Below are 16,206 nucleotides of genomic sequence, written 5' to 3'. Positions count from 1 at the left end.
ACATATCCTAAAAGTGTTTTTCTCCTTTTAGTTTCTTCCAATGGGATTTTACCTACCAACTCTCTGAGTTTCTGAAAGTCTGCCATTGCAAACTTCATTATTTCATTGTCCTAGTTTCTCTCCTACCATTTCTTTGAATAATGAATTTTATCATTTCATGATCACTTTCACTTAATTGCCGTCCCTTTCAAATTTTCTTCTATTTCTTCACTACTTGTCAAAATCAAATCTAGAACAGCCTCTCCCCTGGTAGCTTTATTTACCATCTGACATTTTTTTTAAAAATCTCTCCATTGCAATTACGTAACATTTCCCTGTTGGTAATTGGATATATTTGATCATATTCTGAATTAATGGAATGTTCTTGATGACATATGTCACTTTTTTACTGTTCACAAGCTGCTCATTTAGTCAGCTTTATAGAGATGGCCCTCAACCTACATATTTGAACAGTCCTGAATATGGCAATGCAAATGCAGCTCCAACTCTGAATCCATAATCCAGTTCAGAGCCAAGTGCTTTCGAAAGAGGCTTCCAGTCTAGACATAGCCTTGATGTAGCTGAAGTTGGGTAGCCTGTTTCGACTTTAGCCCTGCTGTGTAGACATGTCCTAATTGTTGTACGTCAAGCTGTATGTTGATCAGAGGTGGAACTGGTATTCTGGAGTCCATTGCTGGTATTCTGGAGTCCAGGACAGTCCGGTGGTGTAAAAGCTGGACACTTCAGGGAGACATTCAGAAGGCTCAGGGACTAGTGTGTGCCTATCTCTTACCCGTAGAGAGAGGCTAGGGCCTGTGCATGTCTAGAAGAAAATCCTTTTAATGACCATGGCTAATGGAACTGGGAGCTGACCCATAGTACAAACAAGTCTTCCTCATGCTAAAGAGCTGGTGGTAATGAGGTGTCTGACAACCCAGAATACCTGCAGGATACATAACACAGACACCCATGGAAAAAGGGCTAATTTTACCTACCTGGTAGAGAGAATTTTAGAGCAAAACCCAAGCTTCTTGACTGAATGTGGAAGCCAGAACCTTTGCATTCAGATGGTACATTTCAGAGGAACATTTCTTTTCTAATTTTATAATAAAGAAACCTTAACAAGCTTTGTAGTTTACACTTTAATTCTCAGTAGTAAACAACATTTTTATTCAGTTGCCATTAACTCTCATGGTTACGTGGTAGAAAATGACTCAAATATTTAATATAAAAAAAAGGAACTGAATTTAATAGGGAAATGAGCAACTATGGTAAGTCGCATGAGTCCAAAGATTTACATTTACATTCATTGTGTATGAACTCAAAATTCAAAATCTCACCATGAGAGATCATTATACTGCAATGTTTCTTTCATGATATTTTAAATCTAATATTCTTATTTGTCTTGGATTTTTCCATTGTTGGGGCTTTTCAATGTTTCTTCTCTGCTAGATTTTCTTGCAGTGCTTTGTGATTTAATTGGTTTTTCCTTCATTTCCAGCGTGTATGATAGCAATTGTATTGTAGCAAATATTGTAACATTTCCTGGGGTTTAGTGAACATTTTTCCTGGCCAACTGCATTATCACAGTTTTATGATATATTAAAGAACTGTAATGCAGAGTTTATGCAAAAGAACTCCATGAAACTTTACTATAGAATAGAATTATCCTAAAAAGCACTTAGATACCATGGTAACAGGTGTCAGAATGATATTCAGGGAAAGAGAGAGAGAGTGTGTAAAAATAGGAAAATAGATTTCAAATTCAAAAATAATTGCCCATCCTGAACAGTATAAAGTTCATTTCTAATAGTCCACCACTGAATAAATTGAACCAAATTGCTTATAAGAATTTAATATCTAAAATCCAAATGAAGGTGGAAAAAATTACAAATTAACAAAACAAAGAATATCAGAAATCCCAGTAGCAAATAACTTGTATAATCTACTTTTTAAAATGGCGATCTCTGCTTAACCCAATATAAAGTACAAATTCAAACACCGTTTTAACTTTGGCAGCCTCCCAATAACTTGCACCCAATTATGAGCAAAAATATCCTCCACTCAAAGTCCTTAAAGTTAGTTCATCTCCACGATAGCACTCCATGGCAAAGTTGGGGGAATGCAAGATCACTCAAGCCCCCAGTAAGAGTATCTTACTGTTCCCCTAATTTATACAAGCTAAGGAAGTCCACCCAGAAAAGTGGTGACATTCAATCAAAATCTGGACACCACAATAATGAGTAATAAACACATTCACATTATCAGTCTATTGAGATACTTTCCCTGGAGTACAAGCTAAAACAGAGAAAGAAAGCAGCATTCACAACAGAGTGAATAGAAAGAACTTATAATAAAGCAGGAAGGTAATAATGCTGTCTGAATCCCTACAAACTTGAAAAGAGGAGTTCAAAGCACTATTCGCTTTAAGTAGAGTAACTATGTCAGTATACAACAGAGGTGGAAACTGGTGGTCCATAGGCCACTCATAATTGTCAAGGTCAGCTGCTGGCCAGCCGCCAGATGTTTCATTTACCTTAGCATTCACAAGATATGGCTGTTCGCAGTTCCAATTGGCTGCAGCTCATGATTGGTAGCCAATAGGAACTGTGGGATTTATCTGTTCAGGCTATCCAGGCTCATCCCCCAATATTGATAGAGTCTCAGAAGTAACCTTCTTGTAAAAGGCAAGTGTTAAAATACTGCTATGTGAGATGGTCTTGAATAAAAGAAAGAGACAACAAAAATAATACCAAACTATGGGTATGTCTACACTACCCCGCTAGTTCGAACTAGCAGGGTAATGTAGGCATACCGCACTTGCAAATGAAGCCCGGGATTTGAATTTCCCGGGTTTCATTTGCATAAGCCGGGCGCCGCCATTTTTAAATCCCAGCTGGTTCGAACCTCGTGCCGCACGGCTACACGCGGCACGAACTAGGTAGTTCAAACTAGGCTTCCTAGTTTGAACTACCGTTACTCCTCATTCCACGAGGAGTAACAGTAGTTCGAACTAGGAAGCCTAGTTCGAACTACCTAGTTCGTGCCGCGTGTAGCTGTGCGGCAAGGGGTTCGAACCAGCCGGGATTTAAAAATGGCGGCGCCCGGCTTATGCAAATGAAGCCCGGGAAATTCAAATCCTGGGCTTCATTTGCAAGTGCGGTATGCCTACATTACCCTCCTAGTTCAAACTAGGAGGGTAGTGTAGACATACCCTGAGTCAGCAAACCGGTCCAGATAGCTCTTTTTCTGTTGCCTAACACACTAGTTCTCAATCAGTTGTATTGCAAGTCATTGAGCAGACAGTGGATATGGTTACAGATGATTCCAATCCTATCTCTCATTGAGGCCACAATTTAATATTTTCCCAAAATTAAAATATCACTTGTCAAACAATTTGTGAAGAGAATACCCACAGTTTGAAAAAAATACATCCTGTTTTTCACTACAGAAAGAGAATAAAAAATATAAAAGATGACTGTGGTGGCATATATCATATTATTTTTAGAAATATGCATATGAATATGGCTATCTCCAACATGCTTTATATTAAATAAATCGTGTAAGATATCATATATTCTATTTGTATGAATGTACCATTTCTGTATCTGAAATTAGGAAAATAGATTGTAGATATAGTATAAATATGATCATGGTGAGAAACCCCTATTTCCAGCATATCAGAAACAATAAAGAAGAAGCCAGACTCAGAGACAGTAGCCCATTAGCAAGAAAGAATTGAGTTGGGGAGAACTGTTTTCTTCCAGACCTGCTACAAAAACATGTGTCCCTGTCATCTGGTGCTGGAATCCACCTTGAATTTTGTACTTTTCCACAGAAGTGTTACGAAACTGAATAAAGGCTTCCCTGCCTAGGGAAATTCTTTATAAGACAAGGAAAGTAAACAATGATTGTCTTCAGCTGACTCTACAGACTGAATCCCCACTCCAAGAGATACATGGAGACACCTGGAAGGGGAATGTAACAAGAGGGGAGAAGGAGAACTACTGGACCCAAATCAGATAGTACATCTCTGGCCTGAGAAGAACTAGAAATTATGATTAGCAAAATGCATTGGGTTTAGCTGTTATGTTTTGTTTTAATGTTGCTTAATATCTTACTTTGATCTCTCTGCTGTACTTGCAACAACTAAAATCCTATTTATTATACTTAATACAATCACATATGTTTATTATTAATAAATAATAGTGATGCATATCTCTCATTGATAAAGGAGCAGACAATTCAAACTACTTTAAATTATACTCAGTATAATTTTTTTATAAGTGTAAGACACATTTATCTGCGGTTCTGGTCCCATTGGGACTCTGCATCTGGGTGCTCTGTCAAGTTCCTTTGACTGAGCTTTCCCAGATCTTATTTGCTCCCAGTGTCTGTGCTGCTCTGCTCAGGGCTGTCTTATTCATTAGGCACAGTAGGCACAGTGCCTAGGGCCCATGATACTTTTACAAAATGTTTTAATTTCTTTTAAAATCAGAAGAAAAAAATGAAAATTTTAGGGCCCATGAAAATCTATTAAATTTTGCTAAAACAGAAAAAAAAAGTTGAAGTATTTAAAGTTATATAAAAATAATTTTTAATATTGATATTATTATGGTAGGAGGGACCCACAAAGGCAAAAATGCCTAGGGCCCACAAAAGTCATAATGTGGCCTTGGCTTTGCTCTGTGCTGTGACCCCAAGTCTGTGCCATCACTGGAGGAAACTGGTGGGTCTGGCTCAACAGGATAGGGTGGTGTGGCACCCCAGATGGTAGGTAGATGGGTGCAGTGGTAATTCAGCACATCAAGTAACAGTCTCAAGGGGATCTCTGTGACCTAACCCATCACAATAACATTGCTGAAAAGTAGTTTGAATTGTCAGTAAATGTCCTGAAACAACTTCCTTAACAACAAGCAAATCAGGGTTCACTCTGTTTGCAAAAAGAAGGGGAACTCCAGCTTATAGCAAACACTCTGGTTGTTAGTGCTTAAGTGCAAGACTTTGCACTGTTAAGTCATTCCATTTCTATAATTATGGTTTTCAATGTCTTCCAAATTTTCTTCCATGATACTGTGACCCTGTTCTGTATTGGAAATACTACCCAACTTTATATCTTCTATAAATTGTGTTAGTACACTCCTACTTTTTATGCCATAGTCATGAATGAGAAATGTTAAATAAGAATGATTGATCCCTGACAAACTCTAAGTGTAACCTCCCTCCAGCCTGACAGTTTGTCTTTCAGCATTCCCGATTGTATTCTCCCTTTTAATCCTGTCCTCAACCACTTTTCAATGCTTATTTGAATCCCCAACTTTTTCCATTTAATAATGTCCAATGTGCAACTAGTGTAATAGATCTTGTGCATATATAGGGCTCCTCTTTCCCCTAATATATCCCTAAAATATGTAAATTAGATCTCTGAGATCTAGCTTTGAAATCAATTACTTCCTTCTGCAGAGAAGATATAGTTTGTATTTTTGCCACTCATACACAGCTGTCAGCTTACTGTTCTCTCTATCACTGATTCTAAACTTAGCTTCCTTAATATGTGCTTACATTTTATCGAGTTTAGAATTAATTACTGCTACTTTGCAGTTTACATCTTTAATATGTGTAGTTAATTAGTCTTTTGATTTTTTAATTTCTTTCAGTGCTTGCTGCATCATTGGGTCCATATCAGTGGCCTCACTAGTGGAAGCTAGGAGCCTCTGAGGATCACACAGGTGTTCACTTATTTTATCTTGAACAGCATTCCTCCCTGGGTTGTTTCTTGACTGTTTGATGATGTGCAGGTCCTTCTGTCCTGTGCAGGCAATTTTCCTTAACTTGCTGTACTGCATCACAGGAAACAAGGAGGTGGAAAGCATCTTGCTGATTGATTATTTATTTAATGCTTGTTTTTGTTAATACCCATATATGATAGACCCTGTATAAACTCATATGAAGGCACTGTTTTTGTCCTGAATAGATATAGATATAGGTATAGATATAGATATATTATTTTTATTTAGTCAAAAATACAGCCAATGGTGGTTATGGGAAGCAGTGACCTGCCCCATGCCACTTCCCGCAGCTCCTGTTGGCCGGCAATGGCAAACTGCAGCCATTGGGAGCTGCAGGGCTCCATGCCTGCTGACGGTCAGGTAAACAGATATCTGGTGGCCCACCAGAAGCTAACCCTAAAGAGATGCATGCGGCCAGTGAGCCAGAAATTCCCTATCTCTGAGTCAGATCTTCATATAGGAAGAAACACAGATCAGTGGAAAAAAGGATAAGGAGCAGACTTAGGTGAGAGGAAGCTGGGTATTTCCTGCTGTGTGCTAAAGGGTGAGGAAAGACTAGGAAGCCAAAAGCTTGGAGCTGGAAGCAGAAGGTCCTGAGTGAGAAGGAAGCCTAGGCAGAAGGGATGCGTGAAGCCTGGGGCCACACATAGATTTACCTGTGCCAGAAGAAAGCCAGAGGCTGTAAAGAACATGCAACAGTGACTGTGGGCTTAAGGGGCATTTGGTCAGGTGTTTGAGGGGTCTGGAGACAAAGAACAACACTGTAGTCTGGAAGATGCAGAAATGAAGCAAATTCCTGTAGCTGACTCTGACACAATGCTAGGAACCAGACTACTAGGTGGTGATGCCTTGAGGGATGGCTAATACTAGGAAATAGTGTAGGAAGGAAATAGCAAGATATTTAATAAAGCAGACATTAACTGCTTGTCTTAGATATCTGGACTGCAATCCTGTGGAAAGGGTAGACCTGCATTCATTTACTAGCCACTGGGAAGGAGACACAAAGACCTCTAATTTAAGGTGACAGGAACAATCTTTTGCCCAGAGAGATGGATGCAAAATTCACTGCCCTGGAGTCAGAAATCTTTGAATTGGACTTTCATTTGTGGAGTTTTCTGCTACACCCAGCTGGGGTGATCTGGCTCAGGGCTGACTCACAGAAGATGTGCAACAGGCGTGCTCAGGGCTGAATCACAGAAGGAGGGCAACTAAAACGTGATCTGGCTCAGGGCCGAATCACAGGGCTGAGCACCAGTAGAACCTGAACAGCCACCTAGTAGAAGGCACTAGAACAAACAGCTGTTAGCTCTTCCTAGCCAATAGAAAGCACACCCACAGTGAGCCCACACAGAATAAATCTTTTTTTCTTTACCTTCTCTAATGAAATGTTACATATAGTATGGGAAAGATTTTTTTTTTAATGTCCATCTAAATAAGTGACCTGGGTTTTATAAATCCTGAATACTCCCACAACTCCCACTGTCTACAACAGAAGCTCACAATTTTGGAAACCAAGCTACATATTTATGTATTTAAATGTGACTAAGTAGAGACCCCATTTTTTAATATATTGGTTCCTGAATTCATGAGCAGCTTTTATTCTCTTTCAATTCCAATCATTCCTACGGCTTAGAAGAAAAAGCAGGCAAATCTTCTTACTTTCCTGTTTGCTTTGTGATGTGTATGATTGCACTGTATGTGGACTGCTTGCCTGAACTCAATGATACCCTGTGGGTAACCTCCTACTAGCATTTCAGCCACACACATTTATTTCTTTTCAAAATCTGCATTGCATCAATAGAGAAGGAAATAGTTTCAGTGTGATTCTGCTGTAGAATAAGAAAGCAAGACAGAAGAACTGTATTGCTCAGCAAATCTCACTTCTATGAAGAGGCTTATTGAACAGCTAGTGAAGTGGAGAGTAGGTTAAATAACTCACTGTCAGGTACCAGCTGTCATAAAAGATTAGACACAATCATTGAACACACAAAACTGTTAATTTGATTCAGCATTTGTATTCCTCTTTGGTGTAAGATTCAAATGTTTCCACTCCAGCTAATGCTGAATGGCAGATTCCCCATTATGAAACTTTCTATAATCATTAGAAGGAACAGGTTAATATGGAATATTGCTATATATTATAGACAAAAACACAGGAACACAGGTCCCATGAGATGCCCCATGCTGTTTAAAAATGTTAGTCATGCCATTTGTTTTTATAATATTTACTTGCATTTTTGTATAAAAACAGATTAATACAAAACTAAGTATGCAGAATATACCTCCCACTTTAGTGAAACATTCAGATAATATAAACTGTACAGACTGGGCATAACCTGAATTTTATTCTACACTTTAAGGGGCCATACTTCACCATAAGTAACATGTACAAACACTAAAATAAAGCTATTTTTCCCTCTAAGGAGATTTACTTGTTCTCAACTTTTTGAAAATATAGGTTAAGAATTGATAACAGCAAATAATAGATAAGCAAACAATGAAATGGAGGCAGAAAGAGTCAGTTATTCTTTACTGGCTCAATCCTGATCCCAAAACACTGATGATCTCTCTCAATTTCTAATATCTTCAATGAGGCTACATCTAGACTACATGGCTCCATCGATAGAGCTATGTAAAATAGTTTATTTGGCATAGTCAAAGAAGCGGGGATTTAAATAATCCCTGCTTCATTAAAATAAAAATGGCTGCTGTGCTGTGCCAACGATCAGCTGATCCAGCACAGCGTGGAAGTCTAGACGTGACACGGTCGACAAGGGAAGTCTTTGTCAACCGCTCCAGTAAACCTTGTTTCATACCGAAGCGGTCGACAAGGCTTCCCTTGTCAACCGCACCACGTCTAGACTGCTCGCTGTGCCGGATCACCTGATCATCAGCACAGCATGGTGGCCATTTTTATTTTAATGAAGCGGGGATTATTTAAATCCCCACTTCTTTGACTATGCCGAATAAACTATTTTACATGGCTCCGTCGACGGAGTCATGTAGTCTAGACATAGCCTGAGTGTTGAGGGTGGGCAGCACTCCATAAAAACACCCAGGGCATTATATTAAGTAGAGCTTCATAGAGCATATCTAAAGGCCAGCTAGGACCATTGGATCACTTATTCTGACCTGGTGTGTACCATAGGCCTTATGATTTTCCTCAGTTGCTCTTGTGTTGAGGTTGGATTGGTGAAACTGAAAGCTATTTCATGCAGTAACACTACTTCATTTCCAGATTGCCAAATAATCCTTTCCCCAGTGTTGAAATCCATTTCCATCTGTAGAATTTATGTTTTGGGTTATTGTGTTTTGTAGTAATTCCAGTCACATTTCCTTTAAAAGAATCTTTCAAAATTCAGGATAAGTGCATAAGAGTGGCCTGAGTCAGAACAATAGTCCATCTAGCCACAAGTGACATCTTCCTCCAGGCTCTTGGGGTGTTCAAAGCCCTCCTCTGCCTCAGGCTCAACCCCCAACTCCCTTTCCCCCAAACCTCTTCCTATCCTTGGTCCACCTTAGTTAGAACATCCCTAAGCATGCTCTGTTCCCAATCTTCCCCTTCCCTCCCAGCACCTCTCACCCAATGTGATCAGCTGTTCTGAGTTGATCTTTGGCACCACTGATAGATGGGAAGCACTGGGGAGGAGGACAGCTTCTGGCTGCCAGTGGGTGCTAAGTACCCACTCATTTTTTCCATGGGTGCCCAGCCCTGGAGCACACCTTGAGTCAGCCCCTATACTTCTGCCCCAGTATCTTGTCTTCTGACAGTGGCTGCTATCAGATGTTTCAAAAGTAATGAACAGAACAGGGAAACAGTGCTGGACTGAGCCATAGTTGTGCCTCGGGCAGCAGGCGTGTGACGCGTACGAGGCCCCGCCCCCAGGCGTGCGGCACCCCTTACCACTTCAATCAGGCACCCCGCATAGGTTGGCTCCTCGGGCAGCTGCCTGGCTGGCCCCCACCCTTAATCCGGCCCTGCAGGGAAATTATGGTATGATCAATTCCCCATTGCCCATTGCTAGTTACGTCAGAGTCTCAGGGTACGTCTAAACTAGCCCCCTAGATCGATCTAGGGAGGCCAATGAGGGTGACCGGAATTGCAAATCAAGCCCGGGATTTAAATATCCCGCACTTGATTTGCATGTTCCCAGCCGGTCGCCATTTTAGAAATTGTCTAACCCGAAGTAACTGCCCGTGTCTACATGCGGCAGTGAAACGGGATTCCGATTTAAAGCCCCCAATTTGAATTAGCTGGTAAACCTCATTGCAGGAGGAATACCAGCTAATTCGAGTTAGGGCTTTAAATCAGAATCCCATTTCACTGCCACGTGTAGATGCGGGCAGTTACTTCGGGCTAGTCAATTTCTAAAATGGCGACCGGCTGGGAACATGCAAATCAAGCACGGGATATTTAAATCTTGATTAGCAATTCCGGTAGTCCTCATTAGCCTGCCTAGATCAATCTAGGGGGCTAGTGTAGACGTATCCTTAGAGATCTCCCTCTGCTGCTGGATTATTTTTATTCTTCCAGGGATTTGTGTGTGTGTGTATGTATGTGTGTGTGTTTTAGGATATTATGCATTTGTTAGATGTATGTGGTCTTATACCATCTCTAAATTCCTTCACAAAAAGCCTGTGGTGAATAGTTTTTTAAATCCATGTTCTTCCTATATGAGACCCACCCCTTCTAAAAGAATCCTAAAGCTATTCTGGTAGAAAGCTTGATTTCCTCTCAATTTTGCCTAGTATGCTCCTAGCATCCACACCAAGTCCTTCAGCTAGACCATCCTGTAAACTTCGATAAAGCAGGAACATCACAAAGAAGAAAACACACAACTATTTAGGGAATAATATAAACAATCTCATATTAGTTTGAAAAAATGCAATCAATAAATCATATGCCAGCATTTCTACAAATTTTGTCTTGCAAGCAATATTGAAGATAGTAATTTAAATGTATCATTGAGGACTTAAACCTCTAGTTCCTCATTATTTGCCGAATTAAGTGGCAAATGGTCAACCTATTGCACTTGTAAAGACTTTTTCTCTTTTGGGGGGGAAACAAAATTGAGGGAGAATAGCTTGCTAGTCGGAGCTGTGATGTCAGACAAATCAGACAAATTAGTTAAGCTCCAGTAAGACTTCTCTGGGGTCATTACTATATCACTTCAATTGTCCAAAACTCCAATAGCAAAACACAGCTTAAACACACTCTCTGAAGATGGTGTAGTGGTACAATATCCCTTCTTAAAGATAGGGTCAGGATGATGGTATCGTCTTCTCTACATCCCCACTTTTTATACGCTGATACTACCCTTTACCTTGTTCATGTTGGTTTGCTCAAACCAACTTGTACAAAGGAAAGGGTGATAACTAACCATGACCAAGAAGACATACCTAACTTGTTTGTATCAGTGTATAAAAGAGGGGTGACAGAGAGGATGTATGCATCTGGCCAAGGGAGCATGAAAAGTCCAGTCATGGGAGTACATATGTTAGTGTAGCTGTAAACACTGACCTAGTACTTTGCTTTGTTAGCATTAAACCTGTCTGAGAACCTTCACTTCTGAACCAAGTCTGTGGTCTTTTTGGGAAGTTTGACTGAGGTCTGCTGTGCCAGCTATCTGTACAGAGCTGGGACCAAATACACCAAGAACACACACACACACACACACACACACACATACACACACACACACACAAAGCCAACAATTGGCAACAGTAGTTAAGTAAAAGGTAAAAAAAGTAATGTGGGAGGACATGAGGTTACCAAGTGTACTTTTGGAGTCACCACATCATGATCCCAGTATAGTCTTTCCTAAGTGTCTAGCTGGAAAATTCAGACACCTTCCCATTAAGCAAAGGCAGAGCATAAACTAAAGAAAAATAAATGAAAATAACCTTGCAATCCCCCTGCAGCTCCCTTTTGGTTTAGCGCTCACAATTTTTCAAATTGTGGGCTTCTCCATAAAACTGTATCATATAGAGTAAAAGCTCAAAACAGACTAGATTTCACAGTCCATGATGCATTTTTCATGGTCATGCATTTGGTAAGGCCCTATTCATCGGCCTCAGGGTTACTCCCTACAGTAGTGGAGGGGCCAGGATTAAATCAGTTCTACTCTGGTGGTTTTTAATTCTTCACTTTGGTTTATTTTTCAGTATTTATGACCTGGGCCTCAGAATAGATCCCTTAAGCAGAAGTAACAAAATCACAGTACATGCCAAAAGAAAATATTATCCTGCCTCATCCCCAGGGCATTCCATTATTTTTCCTTCTCTTTGCCATCCCTTCTCTTAACTGAAGTTAACTCAAATATCCCCTACAGAGAGGAAAACAACCTTCTCCTTATGGAAAGCCTTTTTTCCCCTGCTGCCATTTATTCTGCTTCAGTTTGTTTTGCATTCCTCCTCCCTCTCTCTCTTAACAAAAGATTTTAAAAAACCACCATTAGCAGTCTTTAATTGGGCTGAGGTGTCACTAACCTGAGGTATGCTACTTTCAGCTTATGTGCCACTGCTGTAACCTACCTTTCTCTGCTCTCTTGCTCAGCTCAGAGCACCTTCTTCAGCTTTTGTCTGGACCAGACCTCTGCTGTGACTTTCCTACTGGTGGTCTCCCTAATTACTTCTGCTCCTCCTTGGGGGCCCTGCTATGGAGCTTGCTGCTCATCTGTGGAGGAGAATGAGGAGCTCCATTGTGACACACATCTGTAATGGCTGCAAGACTGTGAAGGGTTGTTTTTCTCTCCCATTAGATTGAGTTACTTCAACATCTTTGTACCTATGGGCATGTCTATCTAGACTGTACCCCTCTTCCGGCAGAGGGATGCAGATTAGGCAGGTTGATATTGCTAATGAAGTGGGGATTTAAATATCCCGTGCTTCATTACCATAAAAATGGCTGCCACTTTTTTCCGGCACGGAGCTTTATTGGAGAAAAGAGGCAGTGTAGAGGCTGATCTTTCGCTAAAGAAAGCCTTTTCTGATAGAGGTTCTATCAAGGATCTTTCAGATCCTCTATCAGAAAAGGCTTTCTTTAACAAAACATCAGCCTCTAGACTGCCACTTTTCTCCGACAAAGCTCCGTGCTGAAAAAAGTGGTGGCCATTTTTATGGTAATGAAGCACGGGATATTTAAATCCCTGCTTCATTAGCAATATCAACCTGCCTCCCTAATCTGCATCCCTCTGCCAGCAGAGGGGTACATAAGAACATAAGAACGGCTGTACTGGGTCAGACCAAAGGTCCTTCTAGCCCAGTATCCCGTCTACCGACAGTGGCCAGCACCAGGTGCCCCAGAGAGGGCGGACTGAAGACAATGATCAAGCGATTTGTCTCCTGCCATCTCTCTCCAGCCTCTGACAAACAGAGGCCAAGGACACCATTTAATCCCCTGGCTAATAGCCTTTTATGGACCTAACCTCCATGAAATTATCTAGCTTCTCTTTAAACTCTATTATAGTCCTAGCCTTCACAGCCTCCTCTGGCAAGGAGTTCCACAGGTTGACTACATGCTGTGTGAAGAAGAACTTTCTTTCATTCGTTTTAAACCTGCTACCCATTAATTTCATTTGGTGACCTCTAGTTCTTCTATTTAGGGAACTAATAAATAACTTTTCTTTATTGGCCCTCTCCACACCACTCATGATTTTATAGACCTCTAGCAGTCTAGACATACCCTGCAGTGGCAATTACTGTTGTTGTTGGGGAACAAAGGGGGCGAGAAGCACACAGGACTCCTCCAAGTCTATCTATTTTCCTCCATGTCTCTTGGACCCTTGTGATTCCCAAAACAAGGGTCAATTTGCTCTTTCATGCTCAGGGGGCTTCCATTGCATCCATTGGGCCATAAGAGCATGTGATGAATGGGAGGAAGGACACTATAGCTTACGAGTGGGTCTGCACCTTCTGTGACACCCTGATAAGTTTCAGATTCCACCACAGATTACTGTGAGGTCCAATAGAGGCTTTTAGAGTTTTCACTTATGAGGATCCTCCCTAACTCGCTTAGGGCACTCATTAGCTTGACTACATTAAGCTCTGGGGCTTGTAGGATGGGTCTGTGCAGGTGCCAGGGTCAGAGGTTATTCTATGGTATTTTCTAGGGACAGAGCACATTTTAGCTATCCTATTGTTAGTACAAGCTGGAATAGCCACACTGTTTCCCCCCTGAACCTGATATTGAGCCTTGTTTATGTCTCCTCCTCAACATCGTTCCAGCAACCAGAGTATATTTTTTTGCAGGCATCAGCCTTACTCACCACCCTTGAAGAGCAGGACTATTCGAGAACCAAGTAGTGTCTGGCCACTGTGAATGGGGTTTTCTACATCAGGAAGTGAGGGCAGCCCTATCACCTGTCTCTTTTGTTTACCTTGAACAAGTCCTGCATGAGGAGGCTGTCCATCCTCCATACACCCTAGCCTTCTTGATCTTTACATCGGGCCTGTGCCCTGTGAGTCCCCCAAGGCATCCCACCCATATACCTCAAGTTGAGTGTGTGATTGAAGCCAGTTCACATTTAAATTGCTCCAAGTGCTCATCTGTACATTCTTGTGCTCCATACTCTCCATTTCTGCACCCTCATGTCCAGCCCCAACTCTAAGTGAGGGTGAGTAACACCTATTGAGTGTGAGTAATTCCAGTGGACCAGTCTATATTCCACTTTAATCTCATGTACCACCGGGGATATTGATTGGAGTCTCCTTTTAAGAGCTGTGAACAAAGGTATAATTCACCCCTGTCCCTGATGCCTGTTCCTTTTGCAGTAAAGAAGGAGACCCTGGCCCCAGGTTTCAGCTCCCATTTTGGCTCCTTTTGAACTTTCTTTTGCATGTTTGGCTGAACTTCTCCCCTCACTGTATATTATATGCACACCCTATACATGATCCCACAAAGTCATGGGCCCGGCTCATTAACTTCCTCCTGGCAATGGCCAAAATGACCATCTATATAACACCAGGTAGAGGATGTTGGCTGAAGAGATACTCTGCAATTGTGGACCTATTTCTGTTCTACATTCCTGTCACATATCAGAGCAGAGTTCCTCGGGAGGTATCTGTTGGCTCCCCTGATACCTTTGAGAAGAAGTGGGAGCTGTCTGGAGTTCTGTGCTTGGTGTCCCCTTTGGATTTCCTCCTTTTGACACTCACATATGTCTTTTTATTTTTTTTCTACTGTTCCCCCATAATTACTTGAATCCCAGACTCAATGGTTCCTCCCCTTAGGGTGGGAGAGAGTCATTTAACCATCCATAGCATTTAACAATGCAACTGTCTGCTTCCCAGAACCTAACAGGACAACTCTGTTAAAGCCATCAGGCCTGACTTTGACACACACCAGGGCTGTGTCTACATTGGCACCCCTTTCCAGAAAAGGGATGCTAATGTAGACTTCGGAATAGCAAAATCCACGGGGGATTTAAATATCCCCCGCGGCATTTGCATTAACATGGCTGCCGCTTTTTTCCGGCTTGGGGATAAGCCGGAGAAAAGCGCCAGTCTAGACGTGATTTTCTGGAAAATAAGCCCTTTTCCGGAGGATCTCTTATTCCTACTTCAAAGTAGGAATAAGAGATTCTCCGGAAAAGGGTTTATTTTCCGGAAAATCACGTCTAGACTGGCGCTTTTCTCCGGCTTATCCCCAAGCCGGAAAAAAGCGGCAGCCATGTTAATGCAAATGCCGCGGGGGATATTTAAATCCCCCGCGGATTTTGCTATTCCGAAGTCTACATTAGCATCCCTTTTCCGGAAAGGGGTGCTAATGTAGACACAGCCCAGGGCTTGACAAATCGCTGTTTCTACTCGCCCATGGCGAGTAGATTTCAGCCGGTTGCCCCGTTCACCAGTGGTGTGCACATGCACAGTGCGGGGCTGGCAAGTAGATTTTGCTGCCGTTAGTGAAGCCTTGTCACACACATATTGTTAAAACCTTTGTAACTGTCAAAATAGACTCTCAAAAGAAAGATATAGTCATGTTATACAAATAGTATAGTTAGGATACCAATACATTTTTTTCAATTTTTGGTATAGAGATCCTGCCTTTGTCCTATATCAGATCTGTAATAGGTGCAACAGTGAAGCTTGCAAGAGAAGCAAGTGTGTCTACAGTTCTCTATTATATAGTTTAAAAAAAATCTGTTCTGAAGGAGAAGATGAAGCATCTCCATTTCCTCATTATGCACACAGAGAAATGTGCCTTAATTGCTGTGGTGTCTTTAGTGCAGAAAAGTTATAGCCTCAATCTGTTCTTAGATTTAAAATTTAAATTCTTTGGGTTGTTTACTTTCCAGAACCTGTTTTCTGTGGGTTTTTACTGCAATTCATTTTAAAGCTCTCCAGCAGTGACTCACTCAAAGAGATCTATTCAATAAAAATAACGTAGTAATCTTATTTGAAGATACATTTATGACACTAGAAGATAAATAATTAATAT

The sequence above is a fragment of the Pelodiscus sinensis genome, chromosome 1 (assembly GCF_049634645.1).
Source record: "Pelodiscus sinensis isolate JC-2024 chromosome 1, ASM4963464v1, whole genome shotgun sequence".
NCBI classification, from domain to species: Eukaryota; Metazoa; Chordata; order Testudines; family Trionychidae; genus Pelodiscus; species Pelodiscus sinensis.
The sequence above is the reverse complement of the archived record's forward strand: the minus strand, read 5'-3'. Positions refer to the sequence as shown.